The 12,500-nt window shown below is 46.5% G+C and overlaps 1 protein-coding gene across 1 annotated transcript in view; it reads left to right on the top strand.

Moving 5' to 3' along the window:
* The window catches only part of grid1b (glutamate receptor, ionotropic, delta 1b), a 434,612-nt gene that overhangs the window by 328,486 nt on the left and 93,626 nt on the right, over positions 1–12,500 (top strand). The window lies entirely within an intron of this gene.

Genomic DNA, 12,500 nt, shown 5'->3' with positions numbered 1-12,500 from the left:
CACACACACACACCTGCACATGCACGCACGCACACACACACACACACACACACACACACACACACACACACACAAACTCACGTACACATGCACGCCCACACACACACACACACACACACGCACACACACACACACACACAAACTCACGCACGCCGTTGCCCTTCTTGAGTTGCCCCCCCGCCCCCCCATTATTCAAAAGCAGGTAATTGCATCATTTTTCAGGCCGTGCTCTTGTGTCCAGTGTTGGCTCTGCCCTCATTAGTCAGACTAATGGAGGGGGGCCACCGTCCCTGTCCTGCCACTCACTACACACACACACACACACACACACACATCCATATTATGGGCTAAGATGTATTTGGTCATTCCATTGAGGTTAACCACACTATTACCATAAACCCAAGCCACAATAACATTCACCTCCCTTTCAAATTGCCCTGAGTGTAGTGGTTTAGTCCAAACACCCCCATGCCTGTCTGTGCGGTGGTCTGTCCCAGTAGGACTGGGTCAGTGATTGGCTAAATCTTGGAGAGGAAAGCCGGTGTTAGGCTGTTGGTCTCCAAATGAAGCGCCTTGTGTTACAGTTTTTCTTGATTGTTAACACACATTTTCTGAAAACATGCCTCATATTCTCAGAACTCTACACACAAATCCAAAACAACACACACAATGGGCAAAACTCCACAATTCTCCTGCAAAATGACACTTTACCTTCAAAACAATGTAATTTCTCCTCAAAATGCTCTTTTGTTCTCAAGAGACACACACAAACCATCATATATCAAGACATTTACAAGGACCAGTTGAACACTGATGTGCTCAGTGTAAAACACTGCGATGAATTGAAAACACTTCTTCTCCATTCATTATAATGACTTGGGCCTTTTTTTGTTCAGTGTTACACTACAAACAGTACTACAAACAGTAGATAAGCTGATACAGTAAGTTGATATGCTTACCCTATCAATATTTTGAAATATCTCATTGTTTTCTATTATTTTTCTTTGTATTTCCCGTAATGTTATGCCGTTTTTTCTAGGACAATGCTCATGATTTCAGGAGATAGAAGCCCTTGTGTTGGTAATCTTTCGGCTGCCAAACAAATAGTAAAATACTGTAAACTGTGTAGGAATACAAAGTAGGATTACTTTCCCCAAATACTTGAAACATACTTTATTTTTACAGTCCTACAGAACAGCCCACAGGCAATACTGTACTACTGTGCTCATTGAGCTGTATTGTACTGTCCGGTACTGTACTGTATTGATACGCAGCACTGCAATGTTCTAGTGGCTCGGATCTCATCAGAGATTACGGTCCTTGGCCTCCCCGTCCTCCTCCTCTTACTCTCACTCCTCTGGCTCTGCCTCTGCCTGTACTACTACTGTAATACTAAAGCTCTGATTGCTAATTGTAAGACTGTGTGACAGGAGTTTGCCCATCTGATGAGTCAGTGTGCATGGTAGGGCAGTTAGCTTTAGAATTTGAATGGCAGTGTGTTCTTTGTGAAAACAAGAGATTTTCTCCATGAAAATTGTGTCTAATGCACAGAATTGTGTGTAGTGTTTTGAAAACAGTGTGTTATAGAACTGCAATTCGAGTGTAAAGCCGAAATTGTGCTTATAGTTCAGCAGAATCGGTTCAGGAGGTTGGTGCATGAGCTACATATTATGGGAATTGTGTCTCAAGTACCAGAAATTGTGTGTAAACAATTGAGAAAAACTGTAAAGTAAATTACAATGGCTCACCTCATCTCACCTCCACAACCGACAACCCACCACCAAGAGAAATGTCATTTTTGTGTGTGTGTGTGTGTGTGTGTGTGTGTGTGAGTGTGCAGAGTATTTGCGGCTATATTTATATCTATATATATATGCAACATATTTCTCTGACTTTTTAGTAGGGTCCACAGCAAAAGGCTTACGGAGGGAGGTTGTGCTAGAGTGTGTGTGTGTGTGTGTGTGTGTGTGTGTGTGTGTGTGTGTGTGTGTGTGTGTGTGTGTGTGTGTGTGTGTGTGTGTGTGTGTGTGTGTGTGTGTGTGTGTGTGTGTGTGTGTGTGTGTGTGTGTGTGCGTGCTTATGGAGGGAGGTTGTGCTAGAGAGAAAACGAGAGTCTAATTTCCTGTCAGCATTTACACTTTTGGTTTCTGTGTAGTTTCATTAACTGGAGTAATGGCTGAACTTTGGGGTGACAGGCTGGGTAAACTCTCTGGAGTCTCTCTCTCTCTCTCACACACACACACACACACACACACAAGCATACACACACAAACACACCTCTCATTTTTGGTTTATATCCCAGCAGAGGCTCAGCAAATGGCAAGGCAGCTAATAAAGGTGCTTTACAAAGTGTCAGTAGAGTTGGCCTCTTAACGTATACTTACAGTAGTACAGTTACACCACACACACACACACACACACACACACTCACACGCACACACATACACACACGCACGCATGCACGCACACACGCACACACGCACACACACACAGACACACACACAGACACACACACACACACTCACACACTCACACACACACACACACACACACACACACACACACACACACACACACACACACACACACACACACACACACACACACACACCTAAAGGAGTGCAGTCTGGGCACGTTGGAGAGCTTTGCCCTGAGATAACCCTGGTTGTGTGCAGGTCAAGATCAATGCTTCCTTCTGCTCAGTCACATGTTCCCACTCCTAATCAGGACCCCGGTGACAATACACACACACACACACACACACACACACACACACACACACACACACACACACACACACTCCACACACTCCTCAGCAGTGCTGCAAAGTGGCTGCTCTCTCTGCGCAGGCTTTGTCAGCAGCAGATGTCTGGTGCTGCTGCTTGGAAGGGAGTTGGTGTTAGTTTGGGAGCTGTCCAAGGTCCTGAACAGCGGCTTAAATACTAGTGGAATTATGGAAGCTCTCTGTCCATAAATGAGTGTTACTGTGCAGCAGGGAATAAGGGTGTCATAGTACACTGCTACTGGAGCAGCCAAAGACTATGCAGAGATGAGACGAGTCTAAACACACAAGAGGTCATATTTTCATACAAAGAATATAGATAGGACGAGAATAGATTTTTCAGTTGTGAAGGGGGTTCAAGCCAAAGATTCATGACAAGATGAGCCAGGATGTTCTAAAGCCTTGCAACTCTGACTAGACATGGCAAATGCTTTGCGGCGGACTGCAACAGCTGGCAATGACGTGCCACATTTAATTCACACCACTGCAGCTCTTACTGTAACAGCTTCGTCTCGTAGTGGATCTTAGGTGTGAATTGGGCCTTATAGGAACCTTCACAACGGTGACATCTTGTGAATCGGGCCTTAGAGGAACCTTCACAACGGTGCCATTGAGCCACAGTGGCAGAGTGAAGAGGATTGTGAGAACATGCTCTCCAAGATCCCACGTCACCATGAACCATGTGGCTGATCATGAGTCTAATAGTCAGCACTGGTGACCTCTTTTCTTCACTCTTGTGGTGATTATGTGTGTGTGTGTGTGTGCGTGTGTGTGTGTGTGTCTGCTGTTCACGGGTCTAATAGTCATTACTGTTGACCTTGTTTTTTCACTCTTGAGGTCTGTAAATGACTCTGAATGATTCCAAAAGTACTCTCTTCTTTTGTCTTTGGTGTTTTTCTGCCTCTCTGTGTCTCATTCATTCAGGTGAATGATGTGGTGATTGAATGATGATGAAATTATTCTGTCTTCATGGTGCTCACACACAGACACACACACACAGACACACACACACACACACACACACACACACACACACACACACACACACACGCTGAAAAGAAAACACATGCTGAAAGCAGCAACTAAGTGACCTGAAGGGAAGATTCAAGGATTTGGATGGGACACCTAATCAGCCAAATGACTATGTGAGGTGCATTCAGGCTGCATAATAAGCATATAAAGGACTGAAGAGGAGAAATGGGAGCCCAAATGAAACAAAAGGAAGATAATAATGAATCTGACCCTCCTTATGTCCAGAAGGACTCCTGATGAGCCTCTGTTTCACATTGAGAGTGTCCAAAGGCCAGCAGCTCCTTTCATTACATTTCCTTTCCTTTGCTTCTGTCTGTTTGCATCACGCAGCCTAAACTAGGCCATCGTTTAGAGGCCCACGTGGCCCAGATGCCTCCTCTCGGCCTCCGTGCCCAGTCAAAGACCTCTAAAGACCTCTAAAACACAGTGATAAGCCACTTGGAGCCCTTAGGCCAGACCCAAGGAGCTTAGAGAGAGCAAGAAATCCTTGAAGCATCCGCAGAACTGCTCAGACACGCACACACACACACACACACACACACACACACACACACACACACACACACACACACACACACATACATTGTCTCTCTCTCTGTTCTGGCAGATTGAAGGCTTCTATGGGAGCTCAGTGGTTTTCGAGGCGCCTCTTATTTTTCAACTTGGAACTAGATATGTTCTAGTTCCACGAGCCAAATAACCTTGAGTGATGTCCGTGGCTGATTTTCTGAGGATTAAATTATTACGCCAAATCCAAGCTACATGCGATGTGACGAGCGGCAGCGGTTAGAATCAGTTTAATCACATTATGTTCTGTTGGAATGTCCTCACTGAGCACCAGCAGGCCACTGGGGAACACAGACTTCTGTCGGACGCCCCGTCTTGATTTTCATTCTGTTGTTTTCTGAAGGAGAGATGTGTCGCAATATGAGGGCATGTTTAAGGGATTCATTGTGGAAAGAAAGCATCAAAGGAGACCAGCTAGAGAGATATGGGCTCTGTAGAGCTACAGGAGACCAGCTAGAGGGATATGGGCTCTGTGGAGCTACAGGAGACCAGCTAGAGGGATATGGGCTCTGTGGAGCTAGAGACCAGCTAGAGGGATATGGGCTCTGTGGAGGTAGAGACCAGCTAGAGAGATATGGGCTCTGTGGAGGTAGAGACCAGCTAGAGAGATATGGGCTCTGTGGAGCTAGAGACCAGCTAGAGGGATATGGGCTCTGTGGAGCTACAGGAGACCAGCTAGAGGGATATGGGCTCTGTGGAGCTAGAGACCAGCTAGAGGGATATGGGCTCTGTGGAGCTACAGGAGACCAGCTAGAGGGATATGGGCTCTGTGGAGCTACAGGAGACCAGCTAGAGGGATATGGGCTCTGTGGAGCTAGAGACCAGCTAGAGGGATATGGGCTCTGTGGAGGTAGAGACCAGCTAGAGAGATATGGGCTCTGTGGAGCTAGAGACCAGCTAGAGGGATATGGGCTCTGTGGAGCTACAGGAGACCAGCTAGAGGGATATGGGCTCTGTGGAGCTAGAGACCAGCTAGAGGGATATGGGCTCTGTGGAGGTAGAGACCAGCTAGAGAGATATGGGCTCTGTGGAGCTAGAGACCAGCTAGAGAGATATGGGCTCTGTGGAGCTACAGGAGACCAGCTAGAGGGATATGGGCTCTGTGGAGCTAGAGACCAGCTAGAGGGATATGGGCTCTGTGGAGGTAGAGACCAGCTAGAGAGATATGGGCTCTGTGGAGCTAGAGACCAGCTAGAGGGATATGGGCTCTGTGGAGCTACAGGAGACCAGCTAGAGAGATATGGGCTCTGTGGAGCTAGAGACCAGCTAGAGGGATATGGGCTCTGTGGAGCTACAGGAGACCAGCTAGAGGGATATGGGCTCTGTGGAGCTAGAGACCAGCTAGAGGGATATGGGCTCTGTGGAGCTACAGGAGACCAGCTAGAGAGATATGGGCTCTGTGGAGCTACAGGAGACCAGCTAGAGAGATATGGGCTCTGTGGAGCTAGAGACCAGCTAGAGAGATATGGGCTCTGTGGAGGTAGAGACCAGCTAGAGAGATATGGGCTCTGTGGAGCTAGAGACCAGCTAGAGGGATATGGGCTCTGTGGAGCTACAGGAGACCAGCTAGAGAGATATGGGCTCTGTGGAGCTAGAGACCAGCTAGAGGGATATGGGCTCTGTGGAGCTACAGGAGACCAGCTAGAGAGATATGGGCTCTGTGGAGCTAGAGACCAGCTAGAGAGATATGGGCTCTGTGGAGCTAGAGACCAGCTAGAGAGATATGGGCTCTGTGGAGCTAGAGACCAGCTAGAGGGATATGGGCTCTGTGGAGCTGGAAAGATGTGGGCTCTGAGCTAGAGACCAGCTAGCGGGATATGGGCTCTGTGGAGCTAAATCACTATCAAGGGTCTGGATCTTCATACTCTTTCAATTTTATACCATCCAATAAAGCTGTATTGGCATGAATGTTTCAGTAACATGGTTACAGATCTGAAAATAAGATCATAGCATTAATTTAGAGACACACCAGTGGTAAGCCTTGAAATAGGGCTTTATTACCGTAGATGATTAACGAATGCTCAAAAGCGTTGTGGTTCTCAGACTGAGAATGCTCATCTCAGAATTTCATCAAGAGAAATATCCTTTGTGTGTGTGTGTGGAGTGATGGGTCTTATAGAACACAAAAACACACCCAAATGCCAAACATCCACGTTAGTTAGCTAATTTGCCAGGTACCTACTGTAGGTAGATTCACAGAACACAGTCCTGCACGATAATGGTTCATATGACTTTTACACTACTCTCTCTCTCTCTCTCTCTCTCTCTCTCTCTCTCTCTCTCTCTCTCTCTCTCTCTCTCTCTCTCTCTCTCTCTCTCTCTCTCTCTCTTGCCTGTGTGTTGCAGCTCTACAGGTTCTACCCCCTGGGGGCAACATTACCCTCTCAGCCCCACCATGACGGCTCCTCATCGCCGCCTCTAATTGGGCCGGCACGGGCCGAGTTGGGGCACCGCAGAGTCACCACACACACACACACACACACACACACACACACACACGCACGCACCACGAACGCACGCACACTCTGCGTGCGCGTGCGTGCGTGCGTGTGTGCGTGTGTGTGTGTGTGTGTGTGTTTGAGATGCCCTGAGGGAGTGTCATATGTGTAAGCTGTGCCGGATCAGAGTCCCCAGATGACCTGTGTGTGTTTAGTAATGGCCTCTGAGATACGGCTCAGACACTTGCCAACCAAACTGGGATATGAGAGTACATCTCATCGTGTGTGTGTGTGTGTGTGTGTGTGTGTGTGTGTGTGTGTGTGTGTGTGTGTGTGTGTTGTGTGTGTGCGTGTGTGTGTGAGAGAAAGACTGTTATTTTAATGGGACCTTCTTTGGATCTGTATGTGGGCACATTAAACACCAAGTTGTTCAACTATTAGCCAGTCGTTGACTTTACGCCAAATCAGGGTTTTTGTTGCAAATTAATTCTTTCTTGTATTTGGGAATCTTGGGTACACACTTGTACAGTGTGAGCTGCGTCTGTGTGAAATAAGCAAGCAAAATATGTGTGTGTGTGTGTGTGTGTTTGTGTATGTGTGTGTGCGTGTGTAGCTGGAAGTAAGAGATGGTGAGATTAGAGGTAAAGATCTGGAGGATTGAGAAGTCTGACATGTGACGTGTGTATACGAGTGGACGGAGTGGTCAACAAATCCGCAGCTTTTGGTCAGCACTGGGATAGCAAGACGTCCACATATGTGTGTGTGTGTGTGTGTCTCCAACATGAGCTATTATCTCTGTGGTGTATGTGTGTGTATGTGTGTGTAGTAGTCCGGCAAGTTTCTGGGGTCACGAAAGTAAAGTGTTTTTCTTCTCAAAACCATATGCGTTCAAAAGAGTGATATATTTGCACCACAAAAACGTTGTCCAGGAAAAATTCAAACCTCATTATCACTTACTTATTTTTCGTGATTCCTATCACTGCGCGCTACTGACAGCTGGACAACGTTTTTGTGGTGCAAATATATCACTCTGTTGAACGCATATGGTTTTGAGAAGAAAAAACACTTTACTTTTGTGACCCCAGAAACTTGCCGGACTACTTTCTTCAGCATCAAAAACGATCAAAAACCGGCTGGATCTCGGCTCACAGGACGCTGTCGGGGGGTAAGTCAGTGCTGATGCACAACGTTGCTGACAGGGAACCCATATAACTTCGTGTCTTAAAACCCGAACTATCCCTTTAATGAAGAGAGACATAGCCATGCTACCATGCTAATGAGAGAGAGACATTGCAATGCTGCAATGCTAATGAGAGAGAGACATAGTCATGCTACATGCTAATGAAGAGAGACATAGCCATGCTACCATGCTAATGAGAGAGAGAGAGACAGCCATGCTACATGCTAATGAAGAGAGACATAGCCATGCTACATGCTAATGAAGAGAGACATAGTCATGCTAAATGCTAATGAAGAGAGACATAGCCATGCTACATGCTAATGAAGAGAGTTGCTCTTAGTGGTGAGCAATTAAGGGCTTACTGCTTATTATTAGAGTAAATCTTTAGACAGGTTTTGAGAAACCTCTAGAAATTGGTGTTTGGTCTTTTTTCCTCTTTCTTTCTTTCTTTCTTCCTTCCTTCCATTTTTTTTCTGGGGGATGACAAGGTCGATGTGTTTGCATCAGTAGGCTTTAGCGCATGCTAATTTGTCCAGAGAGAGTGAGAGGCTCCAGGTGTGTGTAATGCACTTGTGTTGGGTCCTGCGTCAATTCAACCAACCACACTGACTCAGCCACAACTGTCTCTATTATTTTCTGTCTCTGCCTCTCTCTTTCTCATCTCTCTCTCTCTGCCTCTGTCTCTCGCTCTATCTCTCCATCTCTCCATCGTCCTCCTGTAATGTCTGTTTTTTTAGTCTCTCTCTCTCTCTCTCTCTCTCTCTCTATATCTATCTGTCTGGTCCTGCTGTAATGTCTCTCTCTCTCTCTCTCTCTCTCTATCTCTTCTTCTCTCTCTCCTTATCTCTCTCTATCTCTCCTTCTCTCTGGTGCTGCTCTAATGTCTGGCGTGGAGCCGCGGGCACAGCTAACACATCGCCCTGTGTCTGTGACTAATGACCTGAGACGTGAACTCTAATGAAGCCGTACTCTCACACACACACACACACACGTTTGTCTGTGTGTGTGTGTCTCTGTGTGTGTGTGTGCGTGTGTGTATGTGTGTGTGTGTGTGTGTGTGTGTGTTTGTGTCAGATTCGCTGTCCTGCCGAAGGGCAGAGAGAGATGGAGAGAGATAGAGAAAGATAGAAAGAGGGAGAGAGAGACAGATAGAGAAAGATAGAAAGAGGGAGAGAGAGATAGAAAGAGATAGAGAAAAAAAAAAAGAGAGAGAGAGAGAGAGAGAGTTAGAAAGAGATGCCAGCTGTGCCAGAGCTGTGCCAGAGCTGTGCCAGCCTCAGCTGTCATCTGGTGTCCCTGGCGTGTGTGTGCTTGGAGTGTGTGTGTGCTTAGCGTGTGTGTTCCTGGCGTGTGTGTGTGCTTGTTAAAGACATTCCAGCACCTGTGAGAGCTGCCTGAGTCCTACGGGAGGTGATAATGACCAGGCATGGTACTCTGTGTGTGTGTGTGTGTGTGTGTGTGTGTGTGTGTGTGTGTGTGTGTGTGTGTGTGTGTGTGTGTGTGTGATAATGACCAGACATGGACCTCTCTGTGTGCATTTGTCTGGCCTGTTTCCTTCCTCCTTAGAGCCATGGCCAGACTGGAGCAATCGAGCTCTGAGGAACATGATTGTGCTCCAGCGTAGATGGTTGTCTATGTGTGAGTTGGTGCTGTTGCTTTTGTGGTTCTTCCCTCCCTGACACAGAGCTCTCCCCACACTATGACAGGTGCATACAGTGTTGAGCTCAGAGGCCCGTAGGGGGCAATAACCTGTGAAGTTATGAGTGAAGAAAGCTCAGTAAACAGTCAGGATTGGCATAATGATGCTGCTGTTGTTGAACGCTTCCGTTTGATATGTGCCCGTCTTCTCTTCTGATTGGATAATTCATCCTCAGGCTGAATTGCCATTGCTGCCTTGCAGCCTCAAAATGGCTGACAATGCCAGACCTGGACTTTTGAGTTGAAGAGGACACACGCACACCGAGCCAGAAGTGAGCAGCTAGCAACAATCTTACCACAATTTCCTAACTATTAGCTGCGGCTTATATGCTGATTTTGCAAAATATCTTCAGCTATGACGTTAATGAACAGCGCAGTTCATATAGTAATATAGTTTTCCTGTGACTTCTACACAATGTGGCTAACACACAGGAGATTACTGTAAGTAATTTGCATCCGGCAAGGCAGGAGGAGTTGGTGGGCTTACACTGCCCAAGCAACAGTGAGATTTTTAACCAACAACTAGCACAACAAAATGGCTGCCGCGTACTCCTGTGGACATTATCTAACGGATTATTGTGGATATTCTCTTGTATGAGGCAGACTTTGATTAATGATGCAAAGTGCTGGATTTATTATTATTATTATTATGGTGGCAAATGAAACCGCTGGAGAGATGTGTGACCCCATTCTCAAATGACCCTTTCTGCCATCCTTACATCCATGTGTCTGCAGTCAGACGAAAGGAGCGTCTCTATTGATCTGTTTTGCGTGAGCATCTGGTGCCCTGCCTGCCTCATCATCTATCTTCTAAGAGGACGTCATGGTGGAACCGATCGGGTTATAAAAAGTGGTTTGCGATTGGATTGATTTGACGCAAATGAAATAGAAATGAAGTTTTCTCTGTTCGCTCTGGACATGATGGTCTGTTTGTGTTCTGACCTCAAATACTGAAAAAGCTGAAGGCCATCTTTTTTTTCCATTTCTTGTTTCTTTTTTTCCACTTTTTTGTTGCAAGGTTTGCCAACCACTGGGAACATTCATCCTTATTCAAACTTCTTTGACACTTACCTTTAAAAAGCCAGCTGAAGGTTAGTCAAGTCAAGAGGAGCAGGTGAGGTGAGGAAAAACAACAGCTGATTCATGTGGAAGCCCCTTCCTCTTCTCCTGGTCATTTGTGTGATGTACTGGACACAGTGTGTTTTACGCGTGTGAAAACACAGCGCCTTATTCACGCATGAAGTGTTCACTGCTGATGCATCTTTAACAGCTCCCTGACATTTGAACTGAAGGTCACACTCAGGTATGGACATATGTGCAGAATACTGAGAAGGACAGAGACACAGAGGAGAAGAGAGAAAGAGAGACAGAGATTGAAAAGGTGAGAGAAAGAGAGATTCAAAAGGTGTTTGAGAGAGATAAAAAGAGTGAAAGAGAGACTGAAAAGGAGAGAGACAATGAAAGAGAAGGAGAGATTGCAAAGGTGAGAAAGAGAGAGCAAGATTGCAAAGATGAGAAAGAGAGAGAGAGAGGGGTGGAAGAGAGAGAGCAAGAGAGAGCAACATTGCAAAGATGGCAGAGAGAGAGAGAAAGCCCCTTGTAGAATAGGGGTCAGCAGGTAGTATTGTGAAAGTGATGTTTCTGTATTATGCTTAGCATAATAGATCCAATATGACATGTTTTATTGAGAAGATGAGTTCTCGGGAGAGCAGGTGATTTGCATGTGACTGCCCAACAACTCATCCTATTTGCCATGCTCCCCTCCCCTCCCCTCCCCTCCGTGGCCTCATCCATAATTGAATACCTCTCGCACATTAAGAGCTGTTTGTGCTCCGAATCCCAAATACACGGTGGATGCACAAGGCAAAAAAAATAAGAGATCGACCTTCCGTGTGCAATGAGCATCCATTAAGACGTTGCCGTCGTCACAACACGCATTGTTAATCTGAGGCTCCTGTCAGAGCAGTGCCAGAACACTACATCTCCCACGCTGCACTGGGGCGGGTGGAGCAGTGATTGGCAGCGCTGGTGGCGGGCACGACCCAGCCGTTACACCCTAGAGCGATGTTTATGAGCTGCGCAGACGGGCAGCCGTGCCATGCCACGGCGTTAAATGACTCATCCTCGGCGGAGACGGGTGGAGAGAGATGGAGAGGCAGGGACCGGCGGAGAATGTCTTCTGCTCTGGCGAAACACTTACCCAACGCCCACGCCACACACCCACACAGCACAGCACAGCGCAGCGCTGCCATGCTTATTTATGCTTTTGTGTACATCCAAACATACATACGCTATCTGAACTGTCATGCAGCAGTATATGGAGCATAAATATGTTTATGTTGTGGACACATACAGTATCTGAGCTGTCATGCAGCAGTATATGGAGCATAAAGATGTTTACGTTGTGTACGTGCAAACATACAGTATCTGAGTTGTCATGCAGCAGTATATGGAGCATAAAGATGTTTACGTTGCTTGGGCATCAGGACGTAAACAGCGGTATGTCTCCCACAATGCTTTGCCAGGCTTGCCAGTGACCGTAGTGGGAGTTGATGTGTAATGAGCGCACATTAAAGTGCAATTGCTTTTGTCGCCGCGTTTAACAGCCCAACATGGAGGACTGGGGGATGCTTACGGCAAGCCGGAGGACTGCTGCCAAACCCACTTCTGCAGGAGACATTGATGTTTATATAACAACTCCAACAGTAGAAAGAAATGCATCTATATATATTATACAGAGAGAGAGAGAGAGTATATGTATTGAATCTGTATACAGTACATGCTCTGACAACACAAGCGCTGT

Source organism: Sardina pilchardus, chromosome 3, assembly GCF_963854185.1.
Source record: "Sardina pilchardus chromosome 3, fSarPil1.1, whole genome shotgun sequence".
Classification (NCBI taxonomy): Eukaryota; Metazoa; Chordata; class Actinopteri; order Clupeiformes; family Clupeidae; genus Sardina; species Sardina pilchardus.
Note: the sequence above shows the minus strand (reverse complement) of the source record. Positions and strands in the feature narration are given on the sequence as shown.